This window comes from Bos grunniens, chromosome 21 (genome assembly GCF_055505025.1).
Source record: "Bos grunniens cultivar Pamir isolate PY7600 chromosome 21, Bosgru_T2T1.0, whole genome shotgun sequence".
NCBI lineage: Eukaryota > Metazoa > Chordata > Mammalia > Artiodactyla > Bovidae > Bos > Bos grunniens.
The window spans coordinates 36,405,023-36,417,648 of NC_141185.1; the positions used below are offsets into that span (position 1 = coordinate 36,405,023).

Sequence of the window (12,626 nt, forward strand, 5' to 3'; positions counted from 1 at the left end):
ATTGGATGGATTCTCAGATTCCTTCTTAGACATGGTTATGGCTTTCCCTGCCAGCTGAAACAGTGGTTGTGGTGGTCATCATGTGCTTTGATTCAGGCTCATCTGTTGCACCAGCTCACGAGGCAGCCACTACACAGTGGAGTTGAATTCCAACACCAACTAGAGAGTAAACGAATGCAACATCAATAAATGTACAACTAGCAGAATAAAGAGGGACTGGAAAGTTCACCAAAGTCATGATCCAGATTTTCACAGATTAAACCCTCAGGAAAGATCCTCTTCTTGACCTAAATTATGGGAATAACACAAGGAGTATTGACCAGGTTGTTACTTTTTGAAAATTTTTGAAGTTTCTCTTACTTTTTTGCTAATGTTGAAAACCTGTCTGAGAGGTCTTTGGGATTACAAGCTGCTTAGAAGCAAATAGAGCTGAAATTTTTGGGGGAACTATATTGCCCCAAACCCCCACAAGCCTGGCCTGAATAAATAAGTAAAACCATAAAACAGCTCTTGGATCTCCAACTATCCGGAAGCAGGTTGTCAAAGCTGTACAGTCTTCAAGGAAGGCATGCTTCCACTTCACACAGAGCCAGGGAGAAAAGTGGCTGAGCAAGGACTTGCCAGAGGGCAGAAGCAGGGCATACGGAGAACAAGAGAATAACAATGACAAGGGCAAAACGGGGCCTAATCCGAGAACTTCCTTCGCTGCCAGGATAGAGCATCTTTTCATAACGCCCTTTACCTTTTTGTTTTAATTGATGTGTAACTGACCAACATTCTGTTAATAGTTTCGGGTGCACAGCATGGTGATATTTCTGTTACCAGATGATCACCACAGGTCTAGTTACCATCTGTCACCATACAAAGATACTACATAATTATTGACTATAATCCCTATGTGGTTCATTTTATCCCTGTGGCTCATTCATTTTGTAACTGAAAGACTGCACCTCTTAAAAGCAAACCACCTTACCTCGTAATCTCCCCATCCATTTCACTTACCCACCCTCTCTCACCACCTCCCCCGCCTCCACAACCACGTGTTTGCTGAGTCTGTTTCTGTTTTGTTGTTTGTTCATTTGTCATGTTTTTTAGATTCCACATGTGAGATAACAACCGTATTTGTTTTTCTCTGACTTTTCATTTAGCACTATACCCTCTAAACCCATTTATGCTATTACAAATGGAAAGATTTCATTATTTTTAGGCTGATATTACATTGCATATGTCAGGGTATATATATGTTATATGTATGTTATATATATGTTTTATATAGAGCTTCTTCATCCACTCATCTATTAATGGACACTTAGGTTGCTTTTGTAAATTGACCATTGTAAATAAGGTGGCAAAAACATAGGAATGCATATATATTTTTTAAGGTCCTTAAAATCACATTTTTTTAAAGGTAACATGTGCATAATAGGAAACCAAAAAACACAAGAAGCAGAAAACAGTCACTCAAAATCACAGTTTACCGTTTGATGTGTCCTTCTGGTCCACTAAAGAGTGGACCTTTTCCAACAAAACATTTCACTTATCTATTACCGAGCCAGATGGACCCCTAGTGAGGAAACACCAAGAGTCAAACATTCCATTTCTCCTTAAAATACTCATGAGGTGTTCAGACAGTAGGTCATTAGAAGGTGTAGAGAAGACCCAGAAGGAGAGAAAGATCACCTATATTAGGACCATACAGAGATAACTATTGTTAAGACTTTGGTATATAGTCTTCCAGTTTATTTTTTAATTTTACTTATTTATTCATTTATTTATTTCTGGCTGTGCTGGGTCTTCATTGCTGTGCCCAGGCTTTCTCTTCTTTCAGTGAGAGGGGGCTACTCTCTATTTGCGGTGCATGGGCTTCTCGTGGCGGCAGCTTCTCGTCGCAGAGCACAGGCTTTAGGGCACACTTCAGCAGGTGCACATGCGGGCTCAGTAGTTGTGGCACAGGGACTTTGTTGCTCGACCACATGTGTGATCTTCCCGGATCAGCAATCGAACCCACGTCCCCTGTGCTGGAAGGCAGATTCCTAACCACTGGACCACCAGTGAAGTCCCAGTCTTCCAGTTTCTTTAACGTACATACACACATATAAGGGGGTGTGTGTGTGTATGCATATCTGTGTATACACACATATTTTTAAAATCTTATAAAAATGGATTCATAATATAGTTTTATAAAAATTTTAACTTAAAATGTATCCTACATAGACTTTCAGCAGGTTAAGTAGCACTTCATATGCAAGGATTCTTACAGACTCAGTCTGATTCTTCTCCAATGTCTTCTCTTGGAGCTGTACCAATTTTATTGCCAGTTTTCATTTGAATCCATTGGGAAATGGGACAATGCTGCTTTTGTTCCTTGGCCAGGAATCACTTGATCCTGAAAGTCTTGTGAGAAGACATTGCAAGCAGCAAATTCCTGTAATTTCTACTCTTAAATGATGTAGGAAGTATTGTTGATTCCACTGCCTCAGGCTTTCAAACAGAAAAGTAAATTACAGATAAAATTCAACCAAATGATGTGAAAAATAGACCCTGTACTACTTGTGAAAAGGTGCAGCAGGTACTGCTCTGGAGCCATTTCTCTGGCCAGGAGATGGTCAGGATCCCTTGAGGGGTGAGCTGGGAGTTTCTTGTAGTGCAGCCCAGTCTCTGGAAATGGAAAGTCACTGGGGATATCCCCTCCAGAGAGAACAGCATCCCTGGCAGTGCAACCCCAGACCTTACCTTTTTGAATTAATGTTCTTTTTCTTCAGAAAAATATTCAGAAGTAGAACTGCTAGATCATATGGTAGGTCTCTTTTTAGTTTTTTGAGGCTCCCCCTGGCAGCGCAACCCCAGACCTTACCTTTTTGAATTAACGTTTTTTTTTCTTCAGAAAAATATTCAGAAGTAGAACTGCTAGATCATATGGTAGGTCTCTTTTTAGTTTTTTGAGGATCCCCCATACTGTTTTCCATAGTGGTTGCACCAATTTACATTCTCACCGACAGTGCAGAAGCGTTCTCTTTTCTCCACATCCTTGTTAACATTTGTTATTTGTTGTCTTTTTGATAATACCTATTCTGACAGGTATGAGGTGATACCTCATTGTGGGTTTCTTTTTCTTAACTTTTAAACTCATTGTGGTTTTGATTTGCATTTCCCTAATGATTAGCAACGTTGAGCATCTTTTCATGTGCCCTTGGCCATCTGTATGTCTCTTTCAGAAAAATGTCTATTCAGATCCTCTGCCCAAGAATATCTTCATAATGTATACGTCTGAATTCCACGATAGCTTTGGACATGACTGCTTTGTTTCCCATTCTCCCTTTTCCTAACAGGGACTTTTATTGCTGTTTTTCTGTCTTATCATTGGGTACTGGGTGGAGCAGTAATGAAGTATTGATAGCAACAACTTGACTTTTAGCTCATAGATTGCTAGACCATGAGGAAATTCATCCAGGATAATTAGAAAAGACTGCAATCATGATTTTGAAATGAAATTCAATAATTGAATGAGACTTTTGTCTTCACCCTTGGGGAGAAGGTGAATATATTTGGTGACCAGAGAGGTTGACTGCAACAGAGGCCTTGTCTGTCTAGCAAAATCTATTAATCTCTGGAACTATTAGACTAGTTTCCCGTATTCCCATTCGAGTATGGCCACATGACAACATTTTCTCCAGTGTGAGTGGAAGCAGAGTGTACCACTTTCTGACCCAGGTGGTGGCAAACCAGACGACCAGAGCCGAGGCCTATGAGGGACAGTAATGTAGGAGCGCTTCCTCCCTGACCTAAGTATCTGTCCAGAACTATTAGGTAAGCAAGAAATACATTACTTTGCTGAGTCGTGTTTTGGATCTATTTGTTGCAGTTGTTTAGCCTGCATTAACTGATACACACCCCATGAGTCATGCTTGTTCAACATAATGATTATATATGCACATCCTGTTTAAACATAATTATTAATGGTAACATACAAGCATCCTGTAATGAGCCTTGCTTTTTTCATTTAATGTCTTGGAAAGTGATCCACATTAGAACATTACAAACTTCATTTTTATCTCCTTTCCATTTTGCTTTTTGATAGCTTAGTACCATGTTAGTTAACCAGTTCCCTACACATGAACCATTTAGGCTGTTTGAACGATGTTGCAGCTCTTTCGGTTTGTACTCTGCAAATGTAAGGCAGAGGTCAGCTTCAGGTCCACCAGTATCTGGCTTTACTCTCTGAATTAGGACGTTACTTAGCTTCTTTTAGCCAAATTACAAAGCTAATATTTGACCATATTCATTCTCTGTGGCCTACTATTGTAAAACTCAAATGGTTACAAATTCAAACATTTACATTGATGGGAAGAATATAGCATGGAGGTCAGCAGCATGAATTATAGTCAGAGACCCTGCGCTCAAAGCCCAGTTCTGCTACATGTAACATGTATTTGACCTCCGGCAAGTTGTTTAACTCCTATATGCATTAGTTTTCTCAAACAGTAAAATGCAGGTTGGGGCCTCCCTGGTGGCTTAGAGGTAAAGAATCTGTCTGCCAATGCAGGAGACACAGGAGCCACGGGTTGGATCTCTGGGTGCGGATGATCCCCTGGAGAAGGAAATGGCAATCCACTCCAGTATTCTTATCTGGAAAATCCCATGGACAGAGAGCCTGGGCAGTCTACAGCCCATGAGGTCGCGAAAAGTCAGACACAACTGAGTGACTGGGCACAAGATGAAGGTTACTGTGAGGATTAAATGATAAGTAAAGTGCTTAGCACATGATAACCATCAGTTAATAAGCAGTGCAGAGTTTTCCATAATATATAATTTTGTCTAATTACCAAAGAAAACAAAAATTAAACTTGAGTCTAAGGTTAGCACATGTATCATAACTATCTTTATTATTAAGATGGGAAATTATTTTTCAAAAGATTAAATCACTTTTTCTTTTCCAAGATGATTTTTATTTTACCCACTTTTCTGTGACTTCCTAGTTTCTAAATTCTACCACTGATGACTTCCTATGTCAGCAGAAATGTACTGACTTCATTCTTTTTAAAGATTACAATTTTGTGGGGTAATGATTCAGTTTTATTAAGGAGAGAGCCCTCAAAGCTTGTGACTATTCATTTGTATTTTGTATCGAACTATTAGGGTTAGATTGTATTGGGTTCAGGCTGATCCTATGTATTTTTTGTTTGTTTTTTCAGGCTGATCCTATATTATAGGTTCCAGAAATTTAGTCATTGTAGATGCCAAAATTAATGTTAAAGCAAACAACACAGAGGGTTCATCGAGTTGGGAGTGAGAGGGAGGGAGTTGCAGAAAATGTACACAAATGTAAATGCCATTCTCCAAGTACTTGAATTCCAGAAGTGAAACTGGAGGGTTCAACTGTCCATATTAGGAAACGACTCGTTGCTTGATGACCACAGTGTTAAGCCAAGTATTTTGCCCTATTTTTTTGTGAGGGTGGCAGGGAGTGTGAAAGGGGATTGGTCGGGAGAACACTACTAGTAAATCAGTTAGCTTTACAACCACTCTTTTCTCTTCTAATATAATCTTAGTACAGTTATAAGCATTATGAAATCAAACTTTCACTTTAATTGGAGAGACTGAAAACCAAGCTCAGTTTTTCAACATGAAGTTTCTGAAACAGATTCCCAAATGGGGTTATCTCATTCCCTGAAATTGCATCCGAGTTAAGAACCCATGCTAAGATTGGCTTGAATCCATCAAAGCATTCAACACGTGCTCTTGCCATAAAGTAGCAAATGAAGGCTTGGAGAACAGATAATCTTTTCAGCTTCTCTAGCTCTGAATATATTCCACATTAATAAAACATCAGGAACTCCTAACACCTATTAAACTATACTTGGTTTCCTTTAGCTCAGATTCTGGATTAACTAGCCTTAAGCTCACAACAGGAAGGAACATAGCTGTGCTGTGTGGGAACAATAAAGACATGATGAGCCCAATGCCTAAACATTACAGAAGTAAGTGCTCCCCACCCTATATTTGGGAAACTTCTTCCCCTCTGAAGTTTCTCCAATATACTTTGCATCTTCTGAGCTCATGTTTCTAAAAATCCTTGCCTGGTCTCTTCCATAACATCTCTATAGTTGTCTCAATTTTTTTTTTTTTTTTAAACACAGAAAGGGCAAGAGTCCTGGTCAATCTTGATAATGAAAAGTGAAAGTGAAAGTTGCTCATGTTCTTCTATACAGTCTGTGGAATTCTCCAGGCCAGAGCACTGTAACAGCCTTTCCCTTCTCCAGGGGATCTTCCCAACCCAGGGATCAAACCCAGGTCTCCCACATTGCAGGCAGATACTTTACCAGTTGAGCCACAAGGGAATCTTCCTGACCCAGGAATCAAACTGGGGTCTCCTGCATCGCAGGAGATTCTTTACCAACTGAGCTATCAGGGAAGCCCAATCTTGGCAACAGAAAATGTATATTACTATTTTTAAGAACTCAACATTCAAGCTGGTGCTTGGGAATAAAGATTTTTGATGGGTTAAAGCCCCTGACCATATGTAGGTGTCTGTGGACACATTTATAGGAACTGGTTGGCGCCACTATTCTCCCAGCCAACCAAGCTCACTGCCAGGCTGACTTCAGCTTGGGCACCCTCTTCTCTTAGTCTTGTCAGCACTTGATAGTATCTGGTTTATAACAGCTCTGTTGGATGGGAGGCCAGGTAGCTCCCAAAGAGCCACGACCAGAGACACAGACCTGAGACCAGAGGTCTTGTTCTAGGACAGATGGCTTGAACTGCCTCCTATTCCTGTTTGCTTTGGAAGCCTATGGGACTACTGAGTACTGGAAATCTGGGTGGAGCCTTGCAAAAATAGCTTTCAATTCTGTGTCAAAAAAGAGTGAAATGAACCAATGTTTACAGAGATGAATCACTTACCTTAGGGGTCTGACCTCTTCCAGGTCAGGGAAAGAACAATATAGTCTAGTTCATCAAAATGCTGGAAAATCCCAGAGTCAAAGGATTGGAAAGGACCTCTGTGGTGAGAACAGGTTAAAAGGGAATGGGCTTCCTGCAGGGGAAGGCTGGCTGCTCACCACCAGCTGGCCTTATTATTTCGGGCCTCAATAACTAGGTGCTGGCAGTTTCCCAGGGTTGATTGGCTTGTGGAGGCTACCAAACAGAACTCAGACATCCGGCACCAAATACTATCTGATGTGAAAGATGAATAACAGGCACTTCCCTGGCAATCCAATAGTTAAAGACTTCATGCTTCCACTTGCAGGGGGCACGGCTTCAATCCCTGGTCAGGGAACTGAGACTGTACATGCTGTAAGGTCAAAAAATAAATTTAAAAAAATTTTTTGAGAAAATAAACAAAAAATGAACAATAACAAAAATACATACAGTTTTGTGAAAGAAAGGACCCAGGAGTCAGACTGATGGGCATATGTTCCCCTGTAGGAAAACACATTGGAAGTCAAATCAGGATACAGATAGCATTACTGGTACATCCACCACCACAAAAGCAAGGTCTCCTCAGGAATGTGTGAACAGGATACACCTCCTTTCAGGCTTGTCACATTCTTTCTTTATACACAGTTATCAGTTCAGTTCAGTTCAGTCGCTCAGTCATGTCCGACTCTTTGCGACCCCATGAATCGCAGTACGTCAAGCCTCCCTGTCCATCACCAACTCCCGGAGTTCACTCAGACTCACGTCCATCGAATCAGTGATGCCATCCAGCCATCTCATTCCTCCTGCTCCCAATCCCTCCCAGCATCAGAGTCTTTTCCAATGAGTCAGCTCTTTGCATGAGGTGGCCAAAGTACTGGAGTTTCAGCTTCAGCATCATTCCCTCCAAAGAAATCCCAGGCTCCTGAGGCTATACCTTGATCTCAGAGCAAGAAGAGCCTTAATCATCTGTCACATTTTAATTTTCTATTACAGTAAAAGGACGGTCCCCTCCTGCCTTACCTGAAAAGCCTTTTGTGGGGCCAATGCAGGTGGAAAATGTAATCACTGTTAACTTCAATGAGAAAACATTTTTTATGTTCCCCAGTCCCCAGATTGACACCTATTCATGTGAAAACACCAAATCTCTTTAAGATGGACACAAATTACATCAGTAATTCACACTGGTTATTATAAATTCATAAAAGCATTTTCTATTCATTAATTGTAACTAATTACATTTTTCTATAATGTGGCCATTTACCATATTTCTCAGCTTGTTTCTTAACTTTTATGCCCTGTACTATTTAAGGATAAATTAATAACAAAACATACATACAAATAGTACCTAATATTTATATAATTCAACCTTTATTTTTTAAAAATAATTAAATCAATGAAAACCATGCAAATGATATCACCTATATTGAACAGCTGAAATAAAAGACATGATGTAAGATTACATCCCTGCTGTATTTAAGCAAAATGTGATGGGAGAACTTTAGGTAACATAGGCCAGCTATGAGAAGATGATGTACAGAGACTTTCTTCTTCAGCTCTAAGAATTCCACCAACCAAATCTAGCCGGACAGATGCAAAGAAATGCCCTGGGTTTCAATTACCTTTTATTGCAAAACAAACTGCCCCAAAACTTACTGGTTTAACTTTAAAACAATAAACCTAATTTTTCACTGGTTTATGGGTTTGTCAATGGACTTCTGGTCTTGGCTAGCACAGCTTGGCCTAGATGGTCTACAATGGCCTGGTTCACACATCTGATGGTTGGCAGGCTAGTTTGTCTAAGGGGCCACACTCACATGTCTGGCAGTTGCTTAGATGTCAGTTGGGGTGAGACTACATGTCTTTCATCATTTATCAGGTTAGCTAGAGTTTTTCACAAGGTGGTGAAAGAGTTCTCAGTAGCAACAGAGAGCAAGCCATAATGGTAAGCACCTTTTAAGATTTTTATGGACTTTCCTGGTGGTCCAGTGATTAAGAATCTGCCTGCCAATGCAGGAGACACGAGTGGGTTGGTGGGGTTCGATCCCTGGTCTGGAAGGATCTCACATGCCGAGGAGTGACTAAGCCTGTGTGCCACAAGTACCCAGCCCATGTTCTAGAGCCTGTGCTCCAAAACAAGGGAAGCCACCGCAATGAGCAGCCCATGTACCACTATGAAGAGTAGCCCCCACTTGCTGCAACTGGAGAAAGTCCACACATAGCAACAAAGACCCAGTGCAACCAAAAGTAAATAAAGTTAAAAAAAATTTTTTTTAATACTTCTAGTATCAGACTTGCAAATATCCCATAGAAACAAAGCAAATCAAATGACCAAGCTGAGATTCAGAAAATGGAGAAACAAACTCCACCTCTCAATAGGAGAAGCTGAAAAATACTATGGTTATTCTGTTCAATCTACTACATCTTGGATGCCAAAGGAGATTAAATATTTCTGGTAACCAGAACAGGTGATTATCTCCAGAGTTTAAACACCTGACTATGGGGGGTGAGGGGTGGGGTGTAGGGCAGAGAGTGTGTGTGTTGTTTCAACTACTACTGAGTTTATCTAGGAAGGCTGCCCCTTCTTGGGTCCTCTACTCTACCCGAAGCAGAGTTAAAACCAAAGACGTAGGCAGAGGCTAGGGTTCTGCCGGCCACATGAAGGAATTTAGGTCTCAATCCCAAGAGTAATGGGAAGCTGTAGAGCATTTTAAAGAGAGAGAGATAAGATCGCTTGGGCTGCAATGAGGACAGTAATTCTAGAAGCTTTGCCAGGAAGGGGAATCTTGAGATAAGGCCTTAGTCACAGAATATAGGGTCAAGGGAAAGGGTGTTTTTTTTTGTTTTTGTTTTTTCAAAGCAAAAGATGGTTGAAACTAGAGCTTGTTTGAATGCAGATGGAAGGATCCAACATTGCAAAAGGTTAAAGGGAGAACCCCGGGAATTAGGAAGGGAAATTTGAGCTCGCAAGGCAAGTTTGGTTTAAAAACTTATCATACAATATGTGACTTCCCAGGTGGCGCAGTGGTAAAGAATCCGCCTGCCCATGCAGGAGACACAGGAGATGCAGGTCCAATCCCTGGGTCAGGATGATCCCCTGGCATAGGAAATGGCCACCCACTGCAGTATTCTTGCCTGGAAAATTCCATGGACAGAGCAGCCTGGCGGGCCACAGGGCTGCAAAGAGTTGGACATGACTGAGAGTGCATAGCACGCATATTCTGAGCACAGTAAAAAAATAAAACATGATCATACAATAAAACTGACTGTATTTTTGTTATACAGTTCTATGGATTTTAACACGTTTAGACTCACGTAATTACCACCACAGTCAGGATACAGAAGGGTTCCATCACGCCCAAATCCTTCTTTTTGCTATCTCTTTATAGTCACTCTTCCATTCCTAAATCCGGGAGCCACTGACTTATTCTCTGTCACTATGTTTTTAATATTTTCAAGATTTTCATTCTGAGACCAGCTTCTTTCACTCAGCATAATGCCTTTATTGTTATGTTGTTGTAACACCAAGTTGTTGGGTATGTCAATACTTAATTCCTTTTTTAAAAAAAAATCCTTCATTCCTTTTTATTGCTGAGTAGCATTCCATCGGGGTCAGCTTTGGACAAAATTTCTTGGTTAGTAATGATATCACTATTCTACCAGTTACTTGGGACAAAAACCTTGACATCATCCTTTACTCTCTTCCCTAACCTAGACATAATCCATTAGTAAGTCCTGTGGCTTCATTTTCAAAATGCACCTGAAATTTGACCCGTTCTTACCACCTCCACTGCTGCCATCATCTTCTGCCAGAACTGGCACTTCCACTCTTACTTCTCTACCCTCATTGTCTATTCTCCACATAATAGCTAGAATGAAACTTTAAGAGGCTTAAATGTGATCAAACAACTCTTCAGTGGTTTTAGTGGTAACAATCCAAAGTTGTCACCATGGCCTACAAAGTCCCACATGATTGGACCCCAGGCTACCTCTCTGATCTCATCTCCTACCACTCTCCCCACACTGACTCTGTATCAGCTAGAGCAATCTCCTTGCTATTTCTATAGCATGTCAAGCACCCTCCTGCCTCAGAGCATTTAAATTTGCTTCTCCTGTCTAGAACTTGCTTTCCCAAGATATCCACATGGCACAGCCCCATCAGATCAATTCCATTTTCTGCTTAAGTGTCCCTTATCAATGAATCTTTCTCTAACATCTAAAATAGTAGCCACCTGAGACCACTGTTTAACCCTTACCTTGCTTTGTTCTTCTTAGAATATATACATACACACATATATATTTGTTTTTCTGTCTCCTCACACTAGAAACATCCTTGAAAATTTTTGTTCATTGCTCAACAAGCACTTAGATGATGTCTCATCTGGCATATAGTTGTTCAATGAATATTTTTGATTGAGTAACTTATAGGAGGCAAGGACAGGATGGAAACACATGTAGATTTCTAGATTTGAGGGCATTCTATATTTTCTATTACTTAGACAGTAGGATAATCAGGGAAGCAGTACAGGAAGCACAGGATTAGAGATTTGCAGACAGTGGAGAGCAAGTTAACTAGAAAAATATGATGAAATTTCCATACACTGTTCAGAGCTCATTTAAGGTTGAAATGATTGTATTTAGGGATGCCAATCTGCTCAGCAGGACAACTTACTGTGACAAGATACAGGCATACAGAAGCATGTTAATCCATCAACGGTGGAGGACTTGTTTGGGGAAAAGAGGAGTGTTGGGGCAGGCTTAAGAGTAAGAGGGGGACTATAACGATGTAACACTGAATTTAAGATGGATAAGGAGGGAACTGAAAAGTGGGACTTAAGTAGAAGCTTTCATCAGATTGGAGGTTCTGATAAAGCGAAAAAGACAGTTATGGTGACGTTCTTGAGCAGTCAAGCTCAAGGTTATCAGGCTGTGGTTGGATAGAGGTATGTTCGAATTACTGATTCCCAACAGGACAGTTTCTGGTGACAAGATCCAGGTTTTTTGACTGGGATTGGGAGGCTGAGAAAAGGGATGAAGCCTGCAAGTTAAATGAATTGTCAGTGATTCTGAATTTATCAAGATGGTAGATGGTTAGAGAAAGTAAGAAAAGGAGCTGGATCCACATATTAACAGATCATCTTCACAGAGGTGGTTAAATGGGTGCCAAAGTCTTACGAGTAAGCGTCACAGAAGCAAGGGTTTTTACAAGAGGTGACAGTATTTGGCACATTGCCCCCACTTCTGGAACCTGGGAAATGAGAATACTAACCCATGTGAGAGAGTTCCAGGGGATGCTGAATCCTCAGATGACACAGAAAAGCTAATCTGGAAGCGGGAATTTCAGAGGAAAACGGTTTGTAGGCAGGAGGCTGGGGAGGGGACCGCAACAGCAGAAAGCCCTGACACTTCTTGTCCTTTATTTACCTTCCTCCCAACCTACCGGTGGCCCGCGTTACACCAGCCCTCACGCTAGAAAACTCGCAGAAAAAGGAGCAAGCGGACCGGCTTTTTTCAACTCCCCGCGGAAGTACTCTCACCGGAACTCCTCCGTGTTTGCGCTTTCCCATTGGCGGAAGCTTCTGCCAGCTTCCAGTAGCTTCCGCCCACGACTCGGTTGGGCGGAGCTTTCCCTGGAAGTCACTTCCGCTAACCCCGCCCCTCGTTCCCTTTTTGGCCACTTCCGGCACCAGGCCCCGCCCGTTCCTTGTGGC

The 12,626-nt window shown here is 41.2% G+C and overlaps 1 pseudogene; it reads right to left on the reverse strand.

Annotated features, from left to right (window-relative positions):
* Window positions 1-1,652: 1,652 nt before the first annotated feature.
* LOC147349383 (large ribosomal subunit protein eL39-like) lies at window positions 1,653-2,409 on the reverse strand (annotated as a pseudogene).
* Window positions 2,410-12,626: the final 10,217 nt, after the last annotated feature.